The sequence below is a fragment of the Desmodus rotundus genome, chromosome 2, assembly GCF_022682495.2.
Source record: "Desmodus rotundus isolate HL8 chromosome 2, HLdesRot8A.1, whole genome shotgun sequence".
NCBI lineage: Eukaryota > Metazoa > Chordata > Mammalia > Chiroptera > Phyllostomidae > Desmodus > Desmodus rotundus.
Window position 1 is genome coordinate 162,983,319 of NC_071388.1, and position 10,560 is coordinate 162,993,878.

Genomic DNA, 10,560 nt, shown 5'->3' on the forward strand with positions numbered 1-10,560 from the left:
AAAAATATTTTATATAGCAGGAGTACTATAGCCAAAAACAAACAAACCAAGAAAAACAAAAGCAGAACAAGAAACAAACAAAAATAAAGAACCAAAACCTTGTCTGGAGTGGAATTATGACTTGCACTATCATCCTAATTTTGAAAACCTGGTGTTTCCTTTCAGTTGTTATAATGCATGAAATCTGGTATCATGACCAAATTTCTGTTCCTGATTTATGTATCAAATAATGACCCAAGGTCAAAAAGAACTTAGGAAACCATAGCTCCAACTCATGTTCATAGTCATATTCTTTTTAATTTCTAGGAAGTAACAGAGCCAACAAGAATATACAACAGCACCATAGCCGGGTAAGTTGGTTGGAGCATCGTCCCATTTACCAAAAGGTTGCAGGTTTGATTCCCTTCCACTCTCTCTGAAATCAATAAACATATCTTTGGGTGAGAATTAAAAAAAAAAAAAGACTATACAATAGCAATAATAAGACTATGGCTAACATTTTACATATTTATAAATATATATTTTTATATATCTCAGAAACAGTGATGGCCTTGTAAAGGCTTTCGAGAAAGTACCCCAAATACTTGGGCTCTCTGGAGCTACTGTACAGGAATCCTTTCATTTTCTTTTTGATGCTATGATTCCCTAGTGTCCATTTAACAAAAGACCCTTTTCAAGCACAGTGAAGAATATAGAATTATTTGAACAGTTGCCATTTGCACTGAAACTTTAACCTGCTCAAGACCCTGGTCCAGTTTTGTGACTTATTTAAATAATAAATATTTTTCCTGTTTACGTAAATTCATTGCTAACTCGGGCATTAGAAATTTGCTTTTTGTGTTAATTCCTTGTTTGTGGCCAAGATAGCCTAAGTGCCAGAAGAAACAAAGCCAAGAAATATATAGTTCGTCCTCCTTCTGTTGCTAGTGATTGTGCTGGCAGAAAGGAGACCTGGGGTTCCACACTGTAAAGACTTTGGCTCCCCAAGTTTGCTTACTCAGGGTACCAGTCTTCACCTGCAGTTGTTAGAATAATGCATGCACACTCACACAACCACATAAGTAAGAGACAGGGTGCTTAGGGTATTATCTTCCCGTGTGTCTTCATTCACCCACCCATTCAACAAATACTGAATCCCTGCTCTGCACCAGAGGGAACACGGCGGAAAACACAAACGCCCTGCCCTTGTGGAGCCTCATTCTACGAACTTCTTTTCTTTGAACCTCTTGGACCTTGGTATGTTGCTCCTTTGCCTCAGTTTCATCATTGGGTTTTGAAAACAGTAGCAAGTGATTCTCTGCATTCCTGTGTCCAGTAAGAGTTGTGCTTTTAACACCCCTTGTTTTATGCTATATCGACTACACATGTCTTATCCTTAAAACACAGACCAAAGATATAATTACTTTAAAAAAATCTGATACCATTTCTTTTTTAGAGCCTTGGCGGTAGAGGTGTTTTCTCAATAAAGTGTATAATGGGAGCACTTTTTTGAATGAAGAAAATTGGAATCATCTTTTTAAAGAAAGAAAATTGGAATTATTGCAATGCAACTTATGTACCTGAGTGTCTGTAATACTAGAAGGACTAGTTAATAGATTAATGGAACCATTAAAATGTTGGCAGAGGCTAGTTTTGTTTGTGCTACATTGTCTTCTACTTTTTTCACATTCAAAAGTAGAATTCATGTATTATGTTACTTGGCCCACTGATGCTGCTCTTTGCTGTTATAATATACACCAATAATAGTTCTTGGAGTCCAACGGCCATGGCATGAGCTTATGTTTAAGTGTGTGTGGTGGGTATCATTTGAAGATTGCTGCTTCGTTTTGACTGTCAACAATAGTTAACAGTGTGCAGTTCAGTTTGCACACCAACATTGGTCACAACTTATACGGTGCTCCGCGGAACACAAGTCAGGACATCCTGAGGTGTTAATTGTTCCGTTAGGTGACGGTGATTCGATGAGGTATCGGGAAAGGTGGGTCTAGCGATTAAGATGGAGTAGGATTTCTCTGCCACGTAGAAGCTATTTTCAGCATTGTTAATGATTGTGCCTCCCTGTGGCCACAGCGAGACGAACAGGAAATGGACAGATCATTGTTAATTGACTAGGTTCAAAAAATAGGGGAATACACAAGCTCTTTCCTGTTTTAAAGGCAGTTTTTTTAAAGCATGACTTGTGACTGCCCCACATTAGCCCACTCTGAAGAGACAGTCGGTTGTTTCTAACATGTCTATGCATTCCAGGCTAGGGAGCTATGTGGGAATGTATTCTGAAGCAAAGAGCAGTTGAGAAGTTATGAATCACAATTATGAATGGAAGCTATGAATTGCAGCCAAAAATCAGTTTAGTTCACATTATGAATCTGAAATAGATTTTGGAATATGCCTCTGTTTTCTAAACATTTCCAAAGAATTTCTTTTATTTCTTGGAATTCATAACAAAATGAGTCCCTTTGTTGGTTATGGGACTGAACGAAATGAAAATAATAAAATAAAATAATTTAAAAAGTAAATAAAAGAATATTTTATAGATTGTTTTCCATTGTCAAAATACAGAAATTATTTTATTTAACTTTAACTGAACCCTACAAGGTCAGCACATTTTAATATCCCTTTAACAGCTGAGCAAACTGAGATGCGGAGAGATCAAAAAGTTGCCCAAGCTCACACGGCTAGTGTTTGGATGGGTGCTCCAAAACCCATGTCCTTGACCATCTTTTTACAAGGCCTGTCAAATTTTGGCAAGAGAAAATGAAATTCTGCATTATTCCATTTTATCTCATGCTGTTTATTCAAAGGTCAAATTCACATCTTTTCCAGATGGGCACTTGGTGTTTCTGTCTGGAGGATGGTTCGTAATTCTCTTCAAAGACCTCTTTGACTTAAGGGGCTTATATCTAACTTTAAAAGTTGCCTTGTCTCAGTAGCTTAAAATTATCTGGTGCTTACTTGCAACCTTTTAGTAAATGCCCTTCTGGCTTGGGGTGGTTTATGTATTTCATATTTAGTGAAAGTGTCTGCTACCTGCCCTTAGAAAATATCTCGGTTTTATGTCTCCCAGACTGGTTGGTGCTAAAGGCAAAATGTGGAGTGGAGAGTGGTGGAATTCTGTGCTATAGAAGTTAGGTGTAACCACTACATTAAAAAGCAACAGCAGGTGCTATAAATCTGAACTTTGTTTGGGGGAAGAAAAAGAAGAAAAGTAAAACATGTGAATGGATAGGCTGCTAAATTGCCAAGTTAAAGACAGTTTTCCTAGAGAAACAATTAAGTCTTTCTACAAATAAATCATGTTTTATTTTGGACTACACATAAAATGCTAAGGTACAATGCAGATTTCTGAATAATTAATCATTCAGTCAATTTCTACAAAGCCATTTCATTCGTCTCCTTCAAGGCACTTTTTGTAGTATTTTAAAAATATTTTCTTCTTATTAAAGTAATTCATATTTATTGTAGAACATCTAGAAATAGATGAGTAATTCCAAATATCACAACATAGAGGTATATACTGTTAACATTTTAGTATAGTTCCTTCCAATATTCATTTCATACATAGAAAACCCCCCCCCACAGTTTTTAATGTATTCTGTTCTCATCGCTTATCAATATATCACAGTTTTTCATCTTATTAAATATTCTTTTATAGCATCATTTTTAATGATGATTATACCATATTTTAAGCAAACCATTATGCTAGAAATTGAAATTGTTTCCAGTTTTACACTGTTATAAATAATGCTGCAATGAACACATTTGTAGTTAACTCTTGGTATACACTCATGATTGTTTTTCTTAGGATAAATTCCTGTACCTGGGCACACTGACACCAAGCATTTAGAAAAATACCCTTCCCAGCTGCTCCTCTAGAAAGGCACCAGTTTACATTCACATGGCCTGGAGTTTCTGATCTTTCTTTTGAGTAGTTTTGGTGAGCACTTGTTTCCATACCAGTAAAGCAGCCTTCTCTTGTCTGTATATCAGTCACCTTTCCATTCACTTCCACCTCTGCCTTAGGCTTTATATTTTGTTCTGTTGCATTTGGTGCAGGTGTTGTGAAGGAGAGAGAAATTGCAGGGGAGCCAACTGAGGAAAGAAGGCAACGCACTGTCCTGCACTGGACCCCTGAACGCATAGTGTTTTCCCTGTGACAGATTTATGATGGGAGAACAAGATACCCCTTACTTTATTCATTTCTGTAGTAACTAGCATTTGGAACACTGTATTATAGTGTGTGAAAGAAGGCTAACATAGAGAAAAATCCTGTTGGGCTGTTGCCTAATTCTGCCCTGCTCGGTGTGCCCTGTGCACAGTGGCTGGGATTTCCCCTCTCCAAGACTCTGCTCCTCGTCTGTAGTCACGAGTGGCTCCTTCTAGTCATCTAGAACGGCTCTGGCCCTGAAAACCACAGGGGAAGCCTTCAGAGATTGGGGCGAACTCCTGGAAGGGTGGTAGCTGCCCTCAACTCCTAAGGGACTACTTCATCTTCCAACAGAAATTTTTAAAAAATGAAATTCTAGGTTTTTATTTGTAAAAAACACTTGTAATGATCAATTATATATTATGTATAAATAAAATGGGAAAACATAAATTCATAGGAGTCTATCTCAAATATGCTAAAAACAAAAAATCTTTTTTTCAAATAAGATGTTCACTATAGATAAAAATAGCATTGTTTTAAACAAACGAAAAAACCTTTTAGACACAGACAAGGGTATGGTGGTTCCCAGGGGAAAAAGAGGGTGGGCTGGAGGGAGAAAAGGGTAAAGGGGGTCAAATATATGGTGACAAAAGGGGACTTGACTTTGGGTGGTGAAGACACAGTGCAAGTCAATATACAGATGATGTGTTATTGAGTTGTACACTTGGAGCCTGTATAATCTTCCTACCCAATGTCATCCCAGGAAATGTAATGCAATGAAAAAGCAGTGTTGTTTTATAGCATCCGCCCTTCTTTATTCAGTTATGCCTACGTAATTAACCACAGGGCAAACTGCTTTACTTCTACGTAGTTTATTTGTAGACTCATATGGAGTAGAAACACTCTTTTTTTTTTCTTCTTGTAAACAAGGAAAATAAGTGATTTAGTGTGAAAAATCCTGGGCAGTAGGTCATTTGAAGCTGATACAGTTCATTGATTGAAAAGAAGAAAGAGGAGGTCTGATAATAAAATGGGTGTAGTTATAGAAAGAATACGTTTCATAACCCAAACGTGAACCTACGTGTTGGCTCTATGCCTCCAAAGTAGTTGAAATAAATGGGCTTAGTCTAAGGCCTTAGTGTAAGCTGAAGTTGTCATGCATAAGCCTAGAGACAACTGGAAGTCATTTAGCCTATGGATTGAGTGTAAATGTGCAAAAAACTAGATTGGTTTGATGGGTATTCCAAACCGAATTAGTCAAAGGAAGGTTTTATTCTTTACATCCATTTTTTATAAAAGAAATTGGTGCCACTAAATCATACTGTGTTCTAAATGTAACCTATTGCCCAAACCCCTCAATTCAAAATAGTCAATTTATTACATGTCATATACCTCTTCTTAACCTAGACAAATACAACTGTTTCAGATTTTGTAAGAAGATTTATTAATATGTGTTTCTGGTGTTTGACTTGCTCACCATAACCAGCCTGCATGTATTCCCAGTTCAATAGTCTTCACTGAGTGTATTTTTAGTGATGGAAGAGCTTTATCAAAACATTAAACCCACCATCTACAGTCATGGGGGAAAAGAAGGTTTTGGAGCTGCAAAATACACTGACGATGAGTTTTTTAATATCACTGGAACACTATTGCAGACTGCAACCAGACCAATGAGCAACCTCATTCATCTGGAGTTAGAATAGGCCTGTGTATTCAAGAATGGTAGCCAGTCAGGCCAAAGCTATGTGGATACCCAAAAGCAGTATCTTCCCAAACAAGGAAATGCAAAGTTCTCACCCATTGTACCTCAAGGAAGTAGGCACAATGATGGAAAGAAAGCAGTTTAACCTTTTTTTGGATGAACTAAGCTACTTTGGCTCCTTGAAATAATAGTAAATGCTCCTACACTCTATCCAGAAATGTAACCTCTAATTAAGCCGAGCTCAAGAAAGCGAATCATGCAAAGCTGTGGGTCTCATACTCTGATACCATTAAAGCTCCAAGAGTTTGGCTGAGGTGCCTTGGCCATGTGGGGTCAGAGTGCTCCTGCTTTAACCAGAGCTCTCTACCTTGGACTTCCTTCTAAGTGCCCACGGAACGGAAGGCTTCCTTAGAAATAATAACAGTGTTAATAATAACTGTAACAGAAAAGTACTATAACTATAAAACTATGGCCTAGTAACGATTAAATTATGACCAGAATATTAACTTCACCATACACATCAGGATTGAAAGATGTTCTAATACTTTTACAGGCTATTTTTTGAGAGAAAGATGAGGCTTAGCACAAAACAGATTCTCAATAAATGTTTGTAGAATTAATGAATTAAGGAATTAAAGAGACAGTTGAGTATTGCAATTCAAATCCTGACTCCTTTGAGGGCTTTTGGCTTCCCTCTCTGGGCCCCTGTTTCTCAAACTGATCAGTTTTGAGGTCTTTTTCTACTCTGCCTGGAATTATGATCAGAAAAATGTATGATGTGTTGGAAAGGAATTGGGAATGAGAAGAGAAAGTTATAAATGCTGAAGGTCAGACAGGTCAATAAAGATTAAGCCCCCAGCAGCACGTACAATATCCTGCACAGCCTGCCTGAAGAGCTGAATATCCCTTTGCTATTCACAAGCCATTTCACACACCTCCCCTGAACACCTGCAGCCCCCTTTTTATAAATGGTGAAACTGAGGCTTGCAAGGCAAGTTATCTTCTTAGCGCCACCCAGTGGCAGAGCTGACATTGGAAACTAAGTCTTCAGACTTCATCACCTCGTGGGCTCAGTATATAAAAAGCTTTTATAACCTGGTTGCCCAGATGGGAGGAAAATATAAAGTGGCAGAAGGATTCCAAAGAATTGGGTGGCCTGTTTCTTTCTTGAGAGGGAGGCCCATAACCTAAATCTTGTCATTTCTGATCCAGAGTTTCATGCATGAAACTTTATGACCTCTTGAAAGGTGAATGAGTAGGTTTGATTCATTGGAACTTGGAACAGCTTTTTTAAACATTTGAGAATCAAGATAGGTAGTTAGTCTGCCTTATAAAACTTCCTTATGGATGTCACCGTCAGAAAAATTTATCTTAGCTTCGTACGCTGCAAGCTTATTCAAATCCATTGCATCTTCAGATGCAATCATTGTTAGTTGAGGGTTTTAGCACTAATCCTGGCTGCATTTTAATTCATGTGATCTTGGAAAGTAGTGATTTGTTTTGCTATCACCAAGTTTCATCCATTTAAAATGGGTCACCAAGATGTCACATTTTATGAGGTTATTTATACCACCTTACTCTTTTGGGGCTGCGGTTTTGCAGGTTATTTTTCTTCTGTGTATTAATGAGAGGAGTTCAGAGTACTGAATTTTGTTTATTGAAGAAACTGGCAACTGTGAATCCCAAGTAAATAAAAAGTATGAATCCTGAGTAAATAATAAATATAAAGTGTGAAATAATGAAATACCTTATCTGGCCAAGAAAAGGTAAATTCTAATTTTAGAATTTATCAAGAAAATCTTAAAGCAAAAAATATTCTTCATCTACTAGTTATTTGTAAATTTATATGATCTATACATGTAACTTTCCAAAAATCACCCAAATATACTTTTATAATCCTTTATATCTGTGTTTATCTTGTATATAAATATGCATACACATTCCACATGTATTCCAGCGCTAAATAAATTACTGGTTGACTTTTTTTAAAAAAGATCTTGTCCAATAACTAATTTCTAGATATATGAACAAGATAACTTTTTACATATTAAAGATAATTAACAAATAGCAACTATATGTCCATCAACAAATAACTGCAAGTTCTAACTTGTCCTAATTATTTCTAATAATATCTGTGGAGACTAATATCTCAAAAGTATAGATGTGTTGATGATAGAAAGCAGGTTGAAAAGTACTGATTTATTACAACCCTTCATTAAGGTTAAAAGCATTCCTGTGAGATGAAGACATCTGCCTTGTATTTTCACATTGCAGAAAAAAAGTTAAGGACAGGAAGAACAAAAAAGAAGGAAAACAATGTTTCAAGTTGAATGCAAGCCAGGTTGGAAGGAAACATGCTAGCTTTGTATCTGTGAAAGTTTTCAAGAAAGAAACTTCCCCACGTCCACAACACTGTGAGCATGAACCAAATATATTTAATGCTGTATGTTAACAATGAAATTATTCCCTATGTCCCTCAATTATTTTTCATAATTTTTACTTACAGCTAATCAACACATGCATATTTCAATAGTTATTTTGTCTTTAAAAAATTCATAAAGAAAAATATTACTAGAAAGAATTAAGATAGGTGAATTATGCAATGTACTGGGGAAAAAAACAGATTTTTTTAAATGGGCTATTTCTTTCCTCTTCTTTTAGAGGTGGGACTGGGTAAGGTTGGCAATTATAGGGTTTAGTGAATAGTCACTTGATATCTTGGAAATCAAAGGAAAGGGCCACTGGAGAGAGGCTGAACTTAGCTGTTGCAGGATTTTTATCTCCCCAAATGAGTGCTACTGACGGGAACCATATGTGTTACCTCCCAGAGCTGGGGAAGAGAACACGGGTGGTTTCCCAAGGAGCCATGACCTGCCTGCATGCGCATGTCTATCTGTGAGCTCGTGTAGAAGTCTGATGTATTTATGATGTTTAATAAACACTTAGAGCCACATGGGAGCTTGGGGACTAAATCTCTCATTTAAAAGATTACATGTGAAATGCAGGTTGATTTTGCCTTGGAATTAAAATCAGTCTCTGTGCTTCATGGTGTTTGTCACAGCACAAAAACATCCGTGGAAGTGCGAGGCTCCCTTTGAAATGACAGAAGAAACATTAATTTGTTCTTAATTAAGCTTGTATTTAACCCACCTGAAAATAAAAAACAACTGAGGCAGAGCTGATGATTATTACTCAAAACAATTTCACTTAAGTAATCAAATGAGCTTACTTCGTACTGTAGTGTTGGGGTTCTCCAATGGCAGGTATTTTCCCAAGAGAAACAGAGAGAAGTGATGCTTTCGTTTGTGTTTTTGTGGTAAATCTTTTTCCATGTATTATTATTTTTTCATTATTATTTTTTCATTTAATGTGCCATATCCTTTTTCTTGCAATCTACCTACATCCTTATGTGTGAAGGGAGTTGCTGGTGGAAAGCCCATACATCGTGGAGGGCACAATTTCCTTGACTCTGTTTTGGTAATCTCTGTTTTTGATTGAGATGTGTAGACCACTTACATTTAATATAATTATTGATATGTTTAGACTGAGGTGTATCTTTTTTTAAATTTTCTGTTTTTCATTCATCTGTTTTCTCTTTGCTGCTTTCTTTTGGATTATTTGGACCATTGTTTAGTATTTGATCTTAATTTATTGTGTTTTTGACTATATGTCTTTGCATAGGTTTTTAGTGGTTGCTCTAGGGATTGTAGTGTATACATCTAACTTTTTATAATCTTCTTAGACGTGATACCTTACCATTTCAGGTGGAGTGTAGGAACCCTACTGCCATATTGGTCCTTTTTATACACCCCTCCCTAGGTGTTATAATTGTCATATATTACATCTACACAAACTAAAAACCCCATTGGATAAGGCCACAATTTTTTCTTTTCAACCATCGAAGGTTTTTGAAAGAACTCAAGAGGAGAATAGTCTATTATATCTACCCAGATATTTACCATTTCTGTTGCATTTATTTTATTCTTGATGTTCCAAGTTTCCTTCTAGTATCATTTCCCTTCTTTCTCAAAAACGTCCTTTAGCAATAAATTAACTTCGCTCTCCTTCATCTAAGAATGCTTATTTTACTTTCATTCCTAAAGGACATTTTTCTAAATATAGAATTTCGCATTGATAGTTCTTTTATCTAGCACTTGAGAGCTGTTGCACCACTTCGCACTGGTCTCCATGCTTCTGATGAGAAATCTGCAGTCATTAGAATCCTTATTCTCTTATAGGTAATATGCTGTTTTTCCCTGGCTGCTTGCAAGACTTTTTCTTTGCCTATAGTTGTCAGCAGTTTGATTACAATGTGGCTAGGCATGGATTTCTTTGAGTTTGTCCTGTTGGGAGTTCACTGAGTGTCTTGAGTCTTTAGGTTTATGCCTTTTATCAAATTTGGAAAGTTTTCAGTTATTATTTCTTCAATTTTTTTTGTAGCATCACACTCCTTCTCCTGTTCTTTTAGGACTCGGTTAACATGAATGTTCAGCCTTTAACTGTTATCCCACTGATACCTGAGTCTTTGTTAATTTCTTACATCATATTTTCTCTTTGTTATTTAGTTTCCATAATTTCTATTGACCCATCTTTATGTCTGCAGACTCTTTCCTTCATCAACTGCATTCTCTTGAGCCCATTTGGTGAAGTTTAAAAAAAAATTTTCAGTTACTGTATTTTTAATGCTAAAATTTTCATTTGATTTTTCTTTATA